Source organism: Pelobates fuscus, chromosome 3, assembly GCF_036172605.1.
Source record: "Pelobates fuscus isolate aPelFus1 chromosome 3, aPelFus1.pri, whole genome shotgun sequence".
NCBI classification, from domain to species: Eukaryota; Metazoa; Chordata; class Amphibia; order Anura; family Pelobatidae; genus Pelobates; species Pelobates fuscus.
The window spans coordinates 422,658,172-422,674,356 of NC_086319.1; the positions used below are offsets into that span (position 1 = coordinate 422,658,172).

A 16,185-nucleotide genomic window follows, 5' to 3' on the forward strand; every position below is an offset into this window, starting at 1 on the left:
AACTCTGCCTTTGTCAGCCAAGCCTACGGAGATATTAAGCGCAAGCTACAAAAGTTAGAAGGGTTTGTAGGAATGTCCATCACCCAACTAATGGAGGTAGCTAATAAAGTTTACATGAACAGGGAATCAGAGAATAAGAAAGAGGAAGAGCGCAAGATGCGTAAAAAGGCGGATATGCTAGCGGTAGCGATCGCAGGCGTAGACAGACGGGGACCAGATAGAGGCGATAGTAAGTGGAATAGGGAACCCCTGAGTAGAAATCAGTGCGCATACTGTAAGGAAGAAGGGCATTGGAGAAGCGAGTGTCCACAAAGGGAACAGTATGAGAGAGACCGACCCAGAGCAGGATATGGAAACTATAGAGGTAGAGCGAGAGGTACAGGAGGTCCCGGAGGGAGTAATGGTAATAGAGGAAGTGTACGAGAAGATAGATATTATCCCGCAGCGCAGAGGTCCCGCGATAGAGAAGACAGGGACTTTGTAGGATTGGCTGACACGGTCATGGAAGACTATTGATACCGACCGGGCTCCATCCCCCTTGGCCGAGCGGAGCCTATGGTCGAAGTATCAATAGGGGGAAAAAGGAGTGCATTCATGATTGATACTGGTGCCGAACATTCGGTGGTGACTGACCTAGTTGCTCCTCCATCTGGAAGAACTATTACTGTAATAGGAGCAACTGGAAGGAGTGCTGCAAAACCGGTTCTTAAAAGTCGACTCTGTACATTGGGAGGCCACATAGTGAAACATCAATTCCTTTATATGCCTGAATGTCCAGTCCAATTGCTGGGACGTGATTTGCTATCAAAACTACAAGCGCAGATAACGTTCCTACCAAATGGAACAACATCTTTAAAGTTTAATGGACCTTCAGGTATTATGACATTATCAGTACCAAAGGAAGAAGAGTGGCGACTTTATACAGCGTTGACTAGCCAAAACCCTAAGAGTGATGAATCCTTATTCAACATACCAGGAGTTTGGGCAGAAAACAACCCACCAGGACTGGCCCGCAATATTCCACCCATTCGAATTGAACTAAAACTTGGGGTTTATCCAGTGAGCCTACGGCAATATCATATCCCGCAGAAGGCTAAGAAGAATATTCAATCGTATCTGGATAAGTTCATACGGTATGGTATCCTAAAATTCTGTACTTCCCCCTGGAACACCCCATTGCTGCCTGTTCAAAAGCCTGGTACAGATGAGTATCGCCCTGTGCAGGACTTGAGAGCAGTCAATGATGCGGTAGTAAGTATACACCCAGTTGTACCCAATCCATATAACCTGCTTGCTTTAATTCCGGGCGGGGCTACCTATTTCACTGTTTTGGATCTCAAAGATGCCTTCTTTGCCTTCGAATTGCTGCGGAAAGCCAGTGTATCTTTGCATTCCAATGGGAAAATGCTGTAACGGGCTCGAAACGCCAGATGACTTGGACAAGACTGCCCCAAGGGTTTAAAAATTCACCCACCCTATTTGGATCAGTTTTAAGTCAAGACTTACTGGATTTCAAGTCCATCCCAGGAGAGTGTGTACTATTACAATACGTAGATGATTTGTTGATAGCGGCAGTTACAAGAGAAATATGTCAGCAAGCAACACATGATTTACTACACATTCTTTGGAAGGCAGGATACAAGGTGTCCAGGAAGAAAGCCCAGTTGTGTCAGCCAACTGTCAAGTATCTGGGATTCCATATCTCTGAAGGTCAAAGGATAATGGGGCCAGAGAGAAAAGAAGCTGTATGCCAAATACCAATACCCAAGAATAGAAGACAAGTGCGGGAATTCTTGGGGGCAGCAGGCTTCTGTAGGATATGGATTCCCAGTTATGCGATATTGGCGAAACCTCTTTATGTGGCTATAAAAGGTACAGAACACGATCCCTTCCTGTGAACCCCTGAACAGCAAAAGGCATTTGAAGATGTGAAGAGGGCATTGATGATTGCCCCAGCATTAGGTCTACCTGATCACACACGGCCATTCTACCTATATGTACACGAGCAAAGAAGAATGGCTGTGGGAGTATTGACACAGTACTTGGGATCATGGCAAAGACCTGTTGCCTATATGTCTAAACAATTGGATGCAGTGGCCAGTGGTCTTCCACCTTGTCTAAGAGCCGTAGCTGCAGCCGCCCTGCTGGTAGCTGAAGCCGATAAACTCACTCTGGGTCAAGAACTTTATGTGCGAGTCCCGCACGCAGTACAAACGTTGCTAGATTACAAAGGCAATCATTGGTTCAGTAACAGCCACATGACTAAGTATCAAGCAATGTTGTGTGAAAACCCAAGAGTGCCTTTAGAGACTGTCAATAACTTAAATCCAGCTACCTTTTTGCCGCAACCTACTGAAAGTCAACACGATTGTTTGGAGGTGATGGATGAAGTATTTTCAAGTAGACCAGATCTTCGTGATTTTCCCATCCAGAACCCTGACGTCCAATATTATACAGACGGCAGTAGTTATGTGAAAGAAGGGATTCGCTATGCATGGTATGCAGTAACAACGATAGACAAGGTGATAGAAGCTCGGCCACTGTCAAAAGGAACATCAGCACAGAAGGCAGAATTGATAGCACTAACACGAGCGTTACAATTGGCTGAAGGTTTAAGAGTAAACATCTACACGGACTCCAAGTATGCGTTTTTAACCACTCATGCCCACGGAGCTTTGTATAAAGAAAGAGGACTATTGAATTCAGAGGGCAAAGAAATCAAGTACGCAGCTGAAATACTACAACTATTGGAAGCAGTATGGGAACCGAAAGAAGTTGGGATTATACATTGTCGAGCGCATCTGAGAGGAGATGGTGACGTGACCAAAGGAAATCGGATGGCAGATAATGCAGCTAAGCGTGCCGCTGAATCAGGAAGACAGGAATATGTGGAACATATAGCTGCTCTTATACCGACTCCACTGTCTCAATGGACTCCAGTTTATACAGCTCAAGAAGAAGAGTGGTTAAAGACTGAACCTGGAAAGTACCTGGAGAACAAATGGTATCAGTTAGAAGATGGGAGAATAGTTATTCCAGCATCACTAGCGGTAGAAATTGTCCAAAATTATCACAACGGGACACATTCTGGAAGAGATAGTACAGAAGAATCTCACAGTAAACATTTCTCTCTCTTTTTTTTTTTTAAATTCTTTATTTTTAGTGTGCAAGTGATATCAAACAGGCTCGTATTGCCACAGCAGCAGTCACAAGCTTAATAGGCTCTTACATCGTCAAATATGGCAAATAGTTAGTCTGCACAGTTTTATATTATTAAGAAACATGTGTTAGTCTGAGAAGGCAACCATAATAAAGAGAACATCATAAAATTAGGTAACATGAGATTAGGTCCATAGATTAAGGTATTGCTATTCGGGCTTAAAAAGTGCTAACATTGCGTAAGTGAACATTTATCCTTCCTTGGTATCACGTAAGGTTGATATTAATTAATGCTGCACAGTTTTATATCTGTGTTATCGCTTTTCAGGCACTTTCTCTTATTTTATATATCAGGACAGGTGGGGTACACGCGTCTATAGAGCAAAGTACCATTAAACAACATTTGGTCTACGCAGGGCCGGATTAAGAGCACACTGGGCCTGGTGCTGACAATTATGATGGGCCTAATTACGGAATTTTATTAACCAAAAACACTAAATCAGTCATACCTCCCAAGCGTCATGTATCTGATGGAGATGGTGCTGGAGGGAAACTCATAGGATGCAGCTATAAGAAAACACATACTCTATGCTAATCTCTCTCTAATTTATGCTTTCATCTTTCAAGTAAATCCATAGCCAAGAATGGGCCAGGGTGGTTGTTTTAACATAATAGGGTCAGAAATACATGATTGTGTTCCTGACCCTATAGTGCTCCTTTAAGCAAGAGTATGTGAAGAGAAGTTAGGGTTGCCACCTTTCTTGAAAAAAAAATACCAGCCTTAATCATTTGTATAATCACAAGGAGTGACATCAGAGAAAATTCTGTAAAATCACCAACAAACTACACAGTTTGATTCTGCTGTAGAGATGGATTGCTCCCAGTGTCTCAGTCTCGCAAGTCACCCAGTGTATCACAGTGTCAGTGTCCCCATGTCACCCAGTCTCCCAGTGTCCCCATGTCTCAGTGTGTCCCCATGTCACTAGGATACTGGGGACACAGTGAGACATGGGGACACTGAGAGACGCAGGGGCACTGAGAGACATGGGGACACTGGGAGACATGGGGACACTGGGAGACATGGGGACACTGATACATTTAGGGAAACTGGGAGAAATGGGGATACTGAGACACTAGGGACACAGAGACATGGGAACACAGACACTGGGAGACTAGGGGACACTGGGAGACTAGGGGACACTGGGAGACTAGGGGACACTGGGAGACTAGGGGACACTGGGAGACTAGGGGACACTGGCTGGGAGACAGACACTTGGGGATACTGGGAGACATGGGGGCAGTATTGGACATAGACATGGGGACACTGGGACATATAGGGACACTGGGAGACATGGGGACATAGGCACACTGAGACACTAGGAACAGAGACATGGGAACACAGACACTGGGAGACTAGGGGACACTGGCTGGGAGACAGACACTTGGGGACACTGGGAGACATGAGGACAGTTGTGGACATAGACATGGGGACACTGGGACATATAGGGACACTGGGACATATGGGGACACTAGGCACACAGAGACATGGGGACACCGAGACACTAGCGACACTGGATGGGGGACATGGGGACACTGGGAGAAATGGGGACATAGTGTCTCTGTGTCCCAATGTCTCAGTGTCTCCCAATGTCCCTATGTCTCACAGCATCCCCATGTGTCTCAGCATCCCCATGTGTCCCAGTGTCCCCTAGTGTCTCAGTGCCCCCATGTTTTCCAGTGTCCCCAAGTGTCTCAGTGTTTCCAGGTCTCCCAGTGTCTGTGTCCCCATGTGTCCTAGTGTCTCAGTGTGTCCTAGTGTCTGTGTCCCCATGTGTCCCCTAGTGTCTGTGTCCCCTAGTGTCTCAGTGTCCCCATATGTCCCCTAGTGTCTCAGTGTCCACATGTGTCCCCTAGTGTCTCAGTGTCCCCATGTGTCCCTGCTGCCTTTCCCCTCATCCCTCACTTACCTGAGCTGTAGAGCTGCTGTCTGGACAGCTGTGTTGCTGCTCCCCCACGGATCAGTGAGTAGTAGAGAGAGGCAGGGATATGCTGTAATTTCCTATCCCTGCCTCTCTCCACACACAGTGACCCCTACTGGCCGGTGCTGGTATTGCAGAGTAATCTCCATTTATTCTGAGAAAAATACCTGAATTTGTATTGCCGATATGACTGCAACACTGGCATGGCCAGGCAGCCTCAAATACTGGCTGTGCCAGTAAAATACCAGTCAGGTGGCAAACCTAAGAGTAGTGTGTGTAAAAAAAAAAAAAAAAAAAAAATTTTTTTTTTTTTTTTTTTTTTTAAATGGGCCTATTCCATGGGCCTGGGCCTGGAGCTGCAGCTCCATCAGCCCCTATGTTAATCCGGCCCTGGGTCTACGCTCTAAGTTATATTATTAAGAAACATGTGTTAGTCTAAGAAGGCATCAATAATAAAGAGAACAACATAAAATGAGGTAACATGAGATTAGGTCTAAAGAGTAAGGCATCGCTATTCAGGCTTAAAGGTGCTAATATTGCTTAGGTGAGCATTTATCCTAGCTTGGTATCACAGGAGGTTGGCATCAATTAATGCTGCACATTTTTGTATCTGTGTTGTTATCGCTTTTCAGGCACTTTCACCTATTCTATATATCAGGACAGGTGAGGTACACGCTTCTTATAAAACAAAATACCATAAAACAACATGTGGTCTACGCTCTAAGTTATGGTCATTCAGTGCTATGGTGTCAGGTTCGCCACCTCGGCGTATACGTTCATATTAAACAGGCTAAACAATAGCATCGACATTAGCATAGTTTGTTGGCAATTACGGGCAGACGGGTAATAGATGTAGACATGCTATTGCAATAAGATATCCAAACATTTTAACAGTTTGATCTGCGTCTCTAATGTTGTGCTGCTCGGTGGGTTTTAAGACAATATAGAACATATAACAATTATGCCAGAGCCTATAACAAACATAACCTGACTCAGTGGCGTTGCTTACTCTCAATTATAGTCCAGAGAGTGGGCTTGCGCTGTGTTGCTGCCTTTGTGCCTGCGGGGGCACGTCTTGTCTCCGGAGTAGTCCATTCCGTTTAGCCGATACCGGCCTTGGAGGCCTGATGAGTGGGCCAGGGACAGTAGCAGAGTTGACGTTGCGGCAAAAGTCCTTGTCCCATGTGCCTCCGTGGGGTTCTTCGCCTGTGCCGATCGCTAGGAGGAGGCTGCGCTGCTTTCCGGGCGACCTTGCGGCGATCAGTGTGAGTCCCTGGCTGTGGGATCGTGTCTCGGCGGTCGGAGGATTCCGGTGCAGCTGAGCGGTGAGTGGGCTCTCCCTGGTGTGTGTGGGGTCGGTTGTCGGCGTATGAGGGACCAGTTGCCTCTTCCCGCCAGTTTGTTCCCTGATTCTGGCTGGAGGACGCTCTGGGGGCTCGAGGCAGGTATCTGCCTATGTGGCGCCGGGTGGTCGGGCGAATCCATGCTGCTATCCCCCTCATTGCTTGGTGGAGGGATTGGCCCATGTTGCTGGACTGTGCTTTTAGGCTGTTACTTAGCCGGGCAATGAATTCCAGGGTGTCCCTGGGTGGCTTGGTGAGGGGGCTTTTTGGCGCCGGGCGCGCTCGTACCGCCATCTTGTTTGGGCTCCAACCGTGAGGTTCAGGTTTGGTCGTCCGTTTAGGCTGCTGTGCTGGGGTAATCGCCCCCAGTGAGGACCGGGATGACCCCCACCGGTCCAGAGGGGGGGGTAGCAGGGCATCACTCAACGCTTGTTGTCGTGCAGGTCTCGTGCTGGAGGATCGGCCGCCTCCACCATGCCTCGGGTCCCGCTGCTTTGTAGGCCTCGTGCTCGGTAAGAGTGTCTGCATCGTGCAGTGGAGCTTGTGTAGCATCCTTCTGCTCCTTGTATGTTCCTGCACCGTTCTTGGGGTCGTTTGTGCAGCCATATTGGGTTGTGTAGTCGGGATTTTCAATTTTTGCTCAGTTATGCAGGAGCTCTCCAAGAGCACGTCCGCCCATCTTGGCTGTCAGGCCCCGCCCCCGAAAACATTTCTACATACCAAGATTATCCAACTTAACTCAAGCCATTGTACGAAGATGTGTAACATGTGCTAAAAATAATGCAAGTTAAGGACCAGCAAAACCACCAGGAGTTCAGTATATGGGGGGACTCCCTATGTCCGATCTACAAATTGACTATACAGTTATGCCTAAATCCGGTGGACATCGCTACCTACTAGTAGTTGTGTGCACCTATTCAGGCTGGGTAGAAGCATGTCCTACTCGTACAGAGAAAGCAGGAGAAGTTGTGCGATTCTTGCTACGAGAAATAATACCCCGATATGGACTACCCTGCTCTATAGGATCGGATAATGGTCCAGCCTTTGTTCACCAGTGCCTACAACAACTGACTCATATGCTTGGTATTAAGTGGAGACTTCATACGGCATATAGACCTCAGAGTTCTGGTAAAGTAGAAAGAATGAATAGAACTATTAAGAATCAGTTGGCAAAAATGTGTCAGGAAACCCAACTCAAGTGGAATGTGCTTTTGCCTATAGCTCTGTTGCGTATTCGAAGTACACCTACCAGAAGGATGGGTCTCTCTCCTTTTGAAATCATGTATGGGCGTCCACCTCCCGTACTTGGTAACTTAAGGGGGGATTTGAGTCAGTTGGGAGAAGGAATTACTCGGCAGCAGGTTGTAGAGTTGGGTAAAACTATGGAGGAGGTACAGAAATGGGTACAAGATAGATTACCTGTGAATATTTATCCCCCTGTTCATAGTTACCATCCAGGAGATCAAGTGTGGATTAAAGAGTGGAATAATATACCGTTAGGGCCTAAGTGGAGGGGTCCTTATGTTGTTCTTTTGTCTACCCCTACAGCAATAAAAGTGGCCGAAGTGACTCCGTGGATTCATCACTCCAGGGTTAAACCAGCAGCAGTAGATTCTTGGCAAGCTACAACAGATCCAGAGAATCCCTGCAAGATCCGGTTAAAGCGCACGACTCAGTCGGAGTGACAAGGAACCATTTTGGATTACAATTATTGTTTTTACAGAGATTGGTAAGTGAGTGTTTTGACGGCCATAATAACGCCTGACCACTCACCAACGTATTAAAAGCCAGGGTGTCTCAAAGGGACCCCTGTGAAGACGAGCAGAACTCCATTCCCTGCAGCCCTTACACCTGGAAGCTGAGGTGCCATCGCACGGACGAAGACTGAGGATGCAACTGACGAAAGAAGTGTTATTGATAATGTTTATTTATATGTCTTTTTATATTCAGGAAGGTAGAGGTACCGACACTCCTAGCTGTGAGGTTTGCATTAAGACTACTAAGACAGGTAATCATATTTCCCAGACCCTAATTTGGCATTCACAATATGAGTGTAAAGGTGATGTGTCTAGGTGTAGATATCTAGGTATAGAATATAGTGTATGCCATTTAGGAGTAGGAGAACCTAAGTGCTTCAATCCGGAGTATCAACCTCGTACAATTTGGTTGACCCTCAGGAATGGAGATCCACAGGGGACCCTAATAAATAAAATTGAGTTAGAAACCGTACATTCTTCGGGTATTCTGCTATTTGATGATTGTAAAGCGATATCAAGTGGTAGAAATCCGTGGAATGTATGTGGGGATCATAGGTGGGAGAGAACGTATGGGTCTAACGATAAATATATTTGTCCCAGTAGTAGAAACAAGTACGTAAGTCCGAGATGCCCAGATAGGGAATATAATTTTTGCCCATATTGGTCTTGTGTGGGGTGGGCAACTTGGGGACAGACTGCAGATAAGGATATGATTGTTACTAAGTTGCCTACCAAACCATATTGTAAGTCTATGGAATGCAACCCAGTCCATATTCTTATAAATAATCCTGACCAATTCTTAGACAGATATGGTAACTTATTTGGGTTCCAGATATATGGGACGGGTTTAGACCCTGGGACAATATTGTTTATAGGGATAGAGACCGATACTGTAACATCCCAAACTCATCAGGTATTCCATTCTTTTTATGAAGAGATGAGTGTAGATAATAAGATTCCCCATAATGCTAAAAACCTGTTTATAGATTTAGCTGAGAGTATTGCTGGTAGTCTTAATGTAACCAACTACTATGTGTGTGGAGGTACTAACATGGGAGACCAATGGCCTTGGGAAGCAAAGGAGGTAATGTCCGGTTCTGAGGCAGTTGAACAATTAATATCTACACAAGCCGATTATCAGATGAGTGTTAGAGGTAAATCTGAGTGGAGATTAAAAAACCTCCATCATAGGTTATGTTTGCATAGCAAGGAAAGGAATGATGTTTAATACTTCTGTAGGAGAATTAACTTGTCTAGGGCAAAAAGCTTATGATGATGATACAAAGATGGTGGTCGGCTTCAAATGTCTCAGAACCATCCAACCCGTTTGCAAGATATGCCAATTTAAAGGACGTATGGTTTGACTTATCCATCACATCTAGTTGGAAAGCCCCAGCAAATTTGTACTGGATCTGTGATAAGAAGGCCTATTCGTAGTTACCACAGGACTGGGAAGGGGCATGTGTGTTAGGTATGCTCAAACCATCCTTCTTCTTGTTGCCTATTGAAACAGGTGAGACTTTGGGAGTTAAAGTTTATGATGTGAATCATAGGAAGAAAAGAGGACCCATAGAGATAGGCGCCTGGGAAGATGATGAATGGCCTCCCCAGCGTATTATAGACTATTATGGGCCAGCCACTTGGGCAGAGGATGGTACTTTTGGATATAGAACCCCAATATATATGCTCAACCGCATTATAAGGTTACAGGCGGTGGTTGAGATAATTACTAATGAGACCTCACAAGCGCTCAATCTTCTAGCGAAGCATAATACCAGGATGAGGACAGCAGTTTACCAAAATAGATTAGCCTTGGAGGGAGGTGTATGTGGGAAGTTTAACCTGAGCAATTGCTGTCTTCAAATAGATGACGAAGGGCAAGCAATAGCTGAGCTTACTAGCCATATGGTTAAACTAGCGCATGTGCCTACTCAGGTATGGAAAGGGTATAATCCAAGCAGTTGGTTTGGTAACTGGTATGAGCAGTTTGGAGGGCTTAAGGCATTGGTAGGCGGAGTCATGCTGATTTTAATGTTGTGTCTACTCCTGCCATGTCTTATTCCTTTAGTAGTTAGGTCTGTGCAGAGCCTGATAGAAAATATAGCAGAGAGAAAGGCGTCTGCACAGATAATGGCCATATATAAATATGAGGCTCTAAATCAGGGAGAACCAATGCAGGAAGAGGAGTGTTGAGGGATTCACATCATAGAAAAGTCTGATCTGGTTCATGGTAACCTGAGGTATATGCAAACCAAGGTTAAGTGATGCCTCCGTAATTGTGAAATATCAGAGGCATCAAAGGGGGGAATGTGGTGGAATCTCGGTAAAAATAAATTTAGTAGGCCGAGATTACCACCTGGCATGTGTACGTGCATATACTGGCGTATCGGTCGGTTGGTTGCACGTGGCAAAGATACGATCAGTAGTGTACGGAGCATGTGCGAGAATACCGGATATAGTATTCCCCTCCTCCATTGTGCTGGACAAGCCATGCGGTCAAGCAGGAAGTTAGTTCTTGTTCGTTTTAATTGGTTAAGAGAATGTGCGGGTGGAGCTTAATATGGGAGGAGTTATGTGCCTATATAAGGAGCCTGCACTATTGTCCTATTACCTCTCCTGCAGCTCCTGTCAGCTCCCTTCTCCTCCGCGCCGGTCCGTGCAGCTCTTCTGTCAGCTCACACTGTAAGTCTCGCGAGAGTCGCACTATGACCCCGCGGCTCTCGCGAGACTTACTGGGAGCTGACCGAGGTGCTGAAAGGACCGGCGCGGAGGAGAAGGGAGCTGACAGGAGCTACAGGAGAGGTAAGCGCTCGCTGCCAGCCCCCTGTCTGTATTATGGCAATGCAAATTGCCATAATACAGACAGTGACTCAAGTATAAGCCGAGTTGGGGTTTTTCAGCACAAAAACTGTATATACAGTAATTATGTTAAAAGATTACTTAAATATACACGTAGAATTTTAATATATATACATTTATGTATTTAAATTCTACGTGTATACAAATGTAATCTTTTATGTAATTCTATGTATTTATCTATATATATATATATATTAGCGGTTATTTGTATTTTATATATAGATAGATATATATAGAATGTCATTCTAAGTGTATTTTGTTACCAATATATATATATTAATAACAAAATACAGTTAGAATGAAATTACATATGGATATATAATATTACATTTTGTTTCAATATTTCATTTATTTATTTTATTATTTTATTTATTATTTTAATTATACGTATATATATATATATGTAACGTCATACAAAGTGTATTTTAATACTAATATATATATACTTATATTATTAAAATACACTTTGTATGACGTTACATATATATATATATATATATATATATATATAATATGTATATATATTATATATACATATATTATATATATATAAAAATACTTTTATTTTATTTTTAAACAGGTTTCATATTTTTTTTTTTACAGATCCCACCAGCAGGGGGACTGTCTGATATTTCAAACAGTCCCCCTGCTGGCAGATCCATAGCCAGCTATAGGGGGCCATGTGATCGCTCTTTGAGGCTGAATGGATGATTGTGAATATGTAATTTTTATGTGAATGTGATGTATGGTTTTAGAGTTATGAATGTTGGTTAAAAAGTTGGTTTTAAACTGTACGTATAATTGGATTACCTCTCAGGCTAAGTGGAGGGAATCTGTGGGATGTAACCATGTGTAACCATTGATTTTGTACCAATCCAATCATTCCTGTACCAATCCAATCATTCCTGTACCAATCCAATAACTCCTATAGCAATCCATTCATTCCTGTACCAATCCAATCATTCCTGTACCAATCCAATAACTCCTATAGCAATCCATTCATTCCTGTACCAATCATTCCTGTACCAATCCAATCATTCCTGTACCAATCCAATAACTCCTATAGCAATCCATTCATTCCTGTACCAATCCAATCATTCCTGTACCAATCCAATAACTCCTATAGCAATCCATTCATTCCTGTACCAATCCAATCAGTCCTGTACCAATCATTCCTGTACCAATCATTCCTGTCCCAATCCAATCATTCCTGTACCAATCCAATCATTCCTGTACCAATCCAATCAGTCCTGTACCAATCCAATCATTCCTGTACCAAATCCAATCAGTCCTGTACCAATCCAATCATTCCTGTACCAATCCAATAACTCCTACAGCAATCCATTAATTCCTGTACCAATCATTCCTGTACCAATCCAAACATTCCTGTACCAATCCAATCATTCCTGTACCAATCCAATCATTCCTGTACCAATCCAATAACTCCTACAGCAATCCATTAATTCCTGTACCAATCATTCCTATACCAATCCAATCATTCCTGTACCAATCCAATAACTCCTACAGCAATCCATTAATTCCTGTACCAATCATTCCTGTACCAATCCAATCATTCCTGTACCAATCCAATCATTCCTGTACCAATCCAATCAGTCCTGTACCAATCCAATCATTCCTGTACCAAATCCAATCATTCCTGTACCAAATCCAATCAGTCCTGTACCAATCCAATCATTCCTGTACCAATCCAATAACTCCTACAGCAATCCATTAATTCCTGTACCAATCCAATCATTCCTGTACCAATCCAATCATTCCTGTACCAATCCAATCAGTCCTGTACCAATCCAATCATTCCTGTACCAATCCAATCAGTCCTGTACCAAATCCAATCAGTCCTGTACCAAATCCAATCAGTCCTGTACCAATCCAATCATTCCTGTACCAATCCAATAACTCCTACAGCAATCCATTAATTCCTGTACCAATCATCCCTGTACCAAATCAATCATTCCTGTACCAATCCAATCAGTCCTGTACCAAATCCAATCAGTCCTGTACCAATCCAATAACTCCTATAGCAATCCAATCAGTCCTGTACCAATCCAATCAGTCCTGTACCAATCCAATCAGTCCTGTACCAATCTAATCATTCCTATACCAATGCAATCATTCCTGTACCAATCCAATAACTCCTATAGCAATCCATTCATTCCTGTACCAATCATTCCTGTACCAATCCAATCATTCCTGTACCAATCCAATAACTCCTATAGCAATCCATTCATTCCTGTACCAATCATTGGTATACCAAACTAATAATTCCTGATTTATAATGTGTAGCGGAGTGCAGTTACAGAATATAGCAATCATTCCCATATTAATGCAATTATTCCTATACCAATTCAATTACGGAACATACCAATCATTCCAATATCAATCAAAAAATGTTCTTACTGGTCCAATCAATCCTATGCAAATCCAGTTATTTCAATATAAATCCAGTCATCTAATCATACCTGTACCAATCCATTCATTCCTATGACAAATAATAATTTCTTTACTGATCCAATGACTTTACAATAATCCAATCATTCCTATACCATTTTAATAATTCCGGTACCAATTCTTAATATTCATTGATACTACAATCATTCCTTTATTAATCCAAATATTTCCATACCAATAAAATATTTTTGTCATTCCAATCATTCCAATACCAATCCAATTGTTCCTATGCCAATCCAACCATCACATTTCACGTTCATATACCAATCCAGTCATTCCTAATTTATACTGATCTAAACATTCCTGTACCAGTCATTCGAATACCAATCCAGCCATTCCTATACCAATCCAGCCATTCCTATACCAATCCTCTAATTTCGCTACCAATCCAATCATTCCTATATCAATTCAAACCTTCCTACACCAATCACTCCTATACCAATTCATCCATTCCATTACTAATACAATATATCCTGATTTATACTGATCTGATCAAACCTATACCAATCTAATGGTTCCTATACCAATCCAATTATTCTTGGATTATACCACCCAGGCATGGGGGTTAAGACAACAAAGCATGGGAATTACACCACGAGGCATACCACTGAGGCATGTATATTATACCACCAAGGCATGGGGATTAAACCACCAAGTCATGGATATTATACCACCAAGGCATGGGGATTATACCACCAAGGCATGGATATTATATCACCAAGTCATGGATATTATACCACCAAGGCATGGATATTATACCACCGAGGTATGGATATTATACCACCAAGGCATGGGGATTATACCACCAAGGTATAGATATTATACCACCGAGGTATGGATATTATACCACCGAGGTATGGATATTATACCACCAAGGCATGGGGATTATACCACCAAGGTATAGATATTATACCACCGAGGTATGGATATTATACCACCAAGGTATGGATATTATACCACCAAGGTATGGATATTATACCACCGAGGTATGGATATTATACCACCGAGGTATGGATATTATACCACCAAGGTATAGATATTATACCACCGAGGTATGGATATTATACCACCAAGGTATAGATATTATACCACCGAGGTATGGATATTATACCACCGAGGTATGGATATTATACCACCAAGGTATAGATATTATACCACCGAGGTATGGATATTATACCACCAAGGTATAGATATTATACCACCGAGGTATGGATATTATACCACCGAGGTATGGATATTATACCACCGAGGTATGGATATTATGCCATGAGGTATGGATATTATACCACCAAGGCATGGATATTATACCACCAAGTCATGGATATTATACCACCGAGGTATGGATATTATACCACCAAGGTATGGATATTATACCACCGAGGTATGGATATTATACCACCGAGGTATGGATATTATACCACCGAGGTATGGATATTATACCACCAAGGTATAGATATTATACCACCGAGGTATGGATATTATACCACCGAGGTATGGATATTATACCACCGAGGTATGGATATTATACCACCGAGGTATGGATATTATACCACCAAGGTATAGATATTATACCACCGAGGTATGGATATTATACCACCGAGGTATGGATATTATACCACCGAGGTATGGATATTATACCACCGAGGTATGGATATTATACCACCGAGGTATGGATATTATACCACCAAGGTATAGATATTATACCACCGAGGTATGGATATTATACCACCGAGGTATGGAAATTATACCACCAAGGTATAGATATTATACCACCAAGGTATAGATATTATACCACCGAGGTATGGATATTATACCACCGAGGTATGGATATTATACCACCGAGGTATGGATATTATACCACCGAGGTATGGATATTATGCCATGAGGTATGGATATTATACCACCAAGGCATGGATATTATACCACCAAGGCATGGATATTATAACACCGAGGCAGAACACAGAGAACTGTAAGGAGCGCTGTGTGTACCTTCTGAATACAATATAGATCTATTTTGTTGTCCTTATGTCCACATGGATTATGGATATTAACCCTTTCACTACCATCGTCTATACACATTCATTTTTATTTACTTTGCAAAACAAAATAGTCCAGGAACCCTCATGTACCTTCATTTATACTCCAAAAATGATTGTCAGCTTGTAGAGGAACATCTATCTCTGTCTGGAGTTCATTCCACCCATTTAATGTCTGCAAATGGCGTGAAAATTAAAGCCTCCCTCTTCCCCCAAATTATAAAGGAAACTTCAAAGGTCACACCATTGGTACAGCGGAGGGGGCTGGGTGAATGGCATCATATACCTGGTAGTATTATATCAGCATTGCCGATAAAACTTTCCCTGTGCTTGCCGTATGTGGGCAGAGCGCTCAATGCACACATTACTTTACATCCTGTTTTTAGTTATCTGTTGCTAGTATTGCCACCAGGCTCTATTTTTATTTATCTATTTTTATCATACCTATGGTATGTGAGTATTTTAACTTTTATATTAATATTTCCAGACCCCGTGATACCATACACTAGCTAAAGCTTTCCATTACCTATAAATTACTATAAAGGATGAGAAATACAAATTGTGAACATTTCCTTAATTTTTG

At 42.7% G+C, this 16,185-nt stretch overlaps 1 protein-coding gene across 2 annotated transcripts in view; it reads right to left on the bottom strand.

Moving 5' to 3' along the window:
• NLGN2 (neuroligin 2) overlaps positions 1 to 16,185 on the bottom strand; it is a 215,868-nt gene that overhangs the window by 24,419 nt on the left and 175,264 nt on the right. The window lies entirely within an intron of this gene.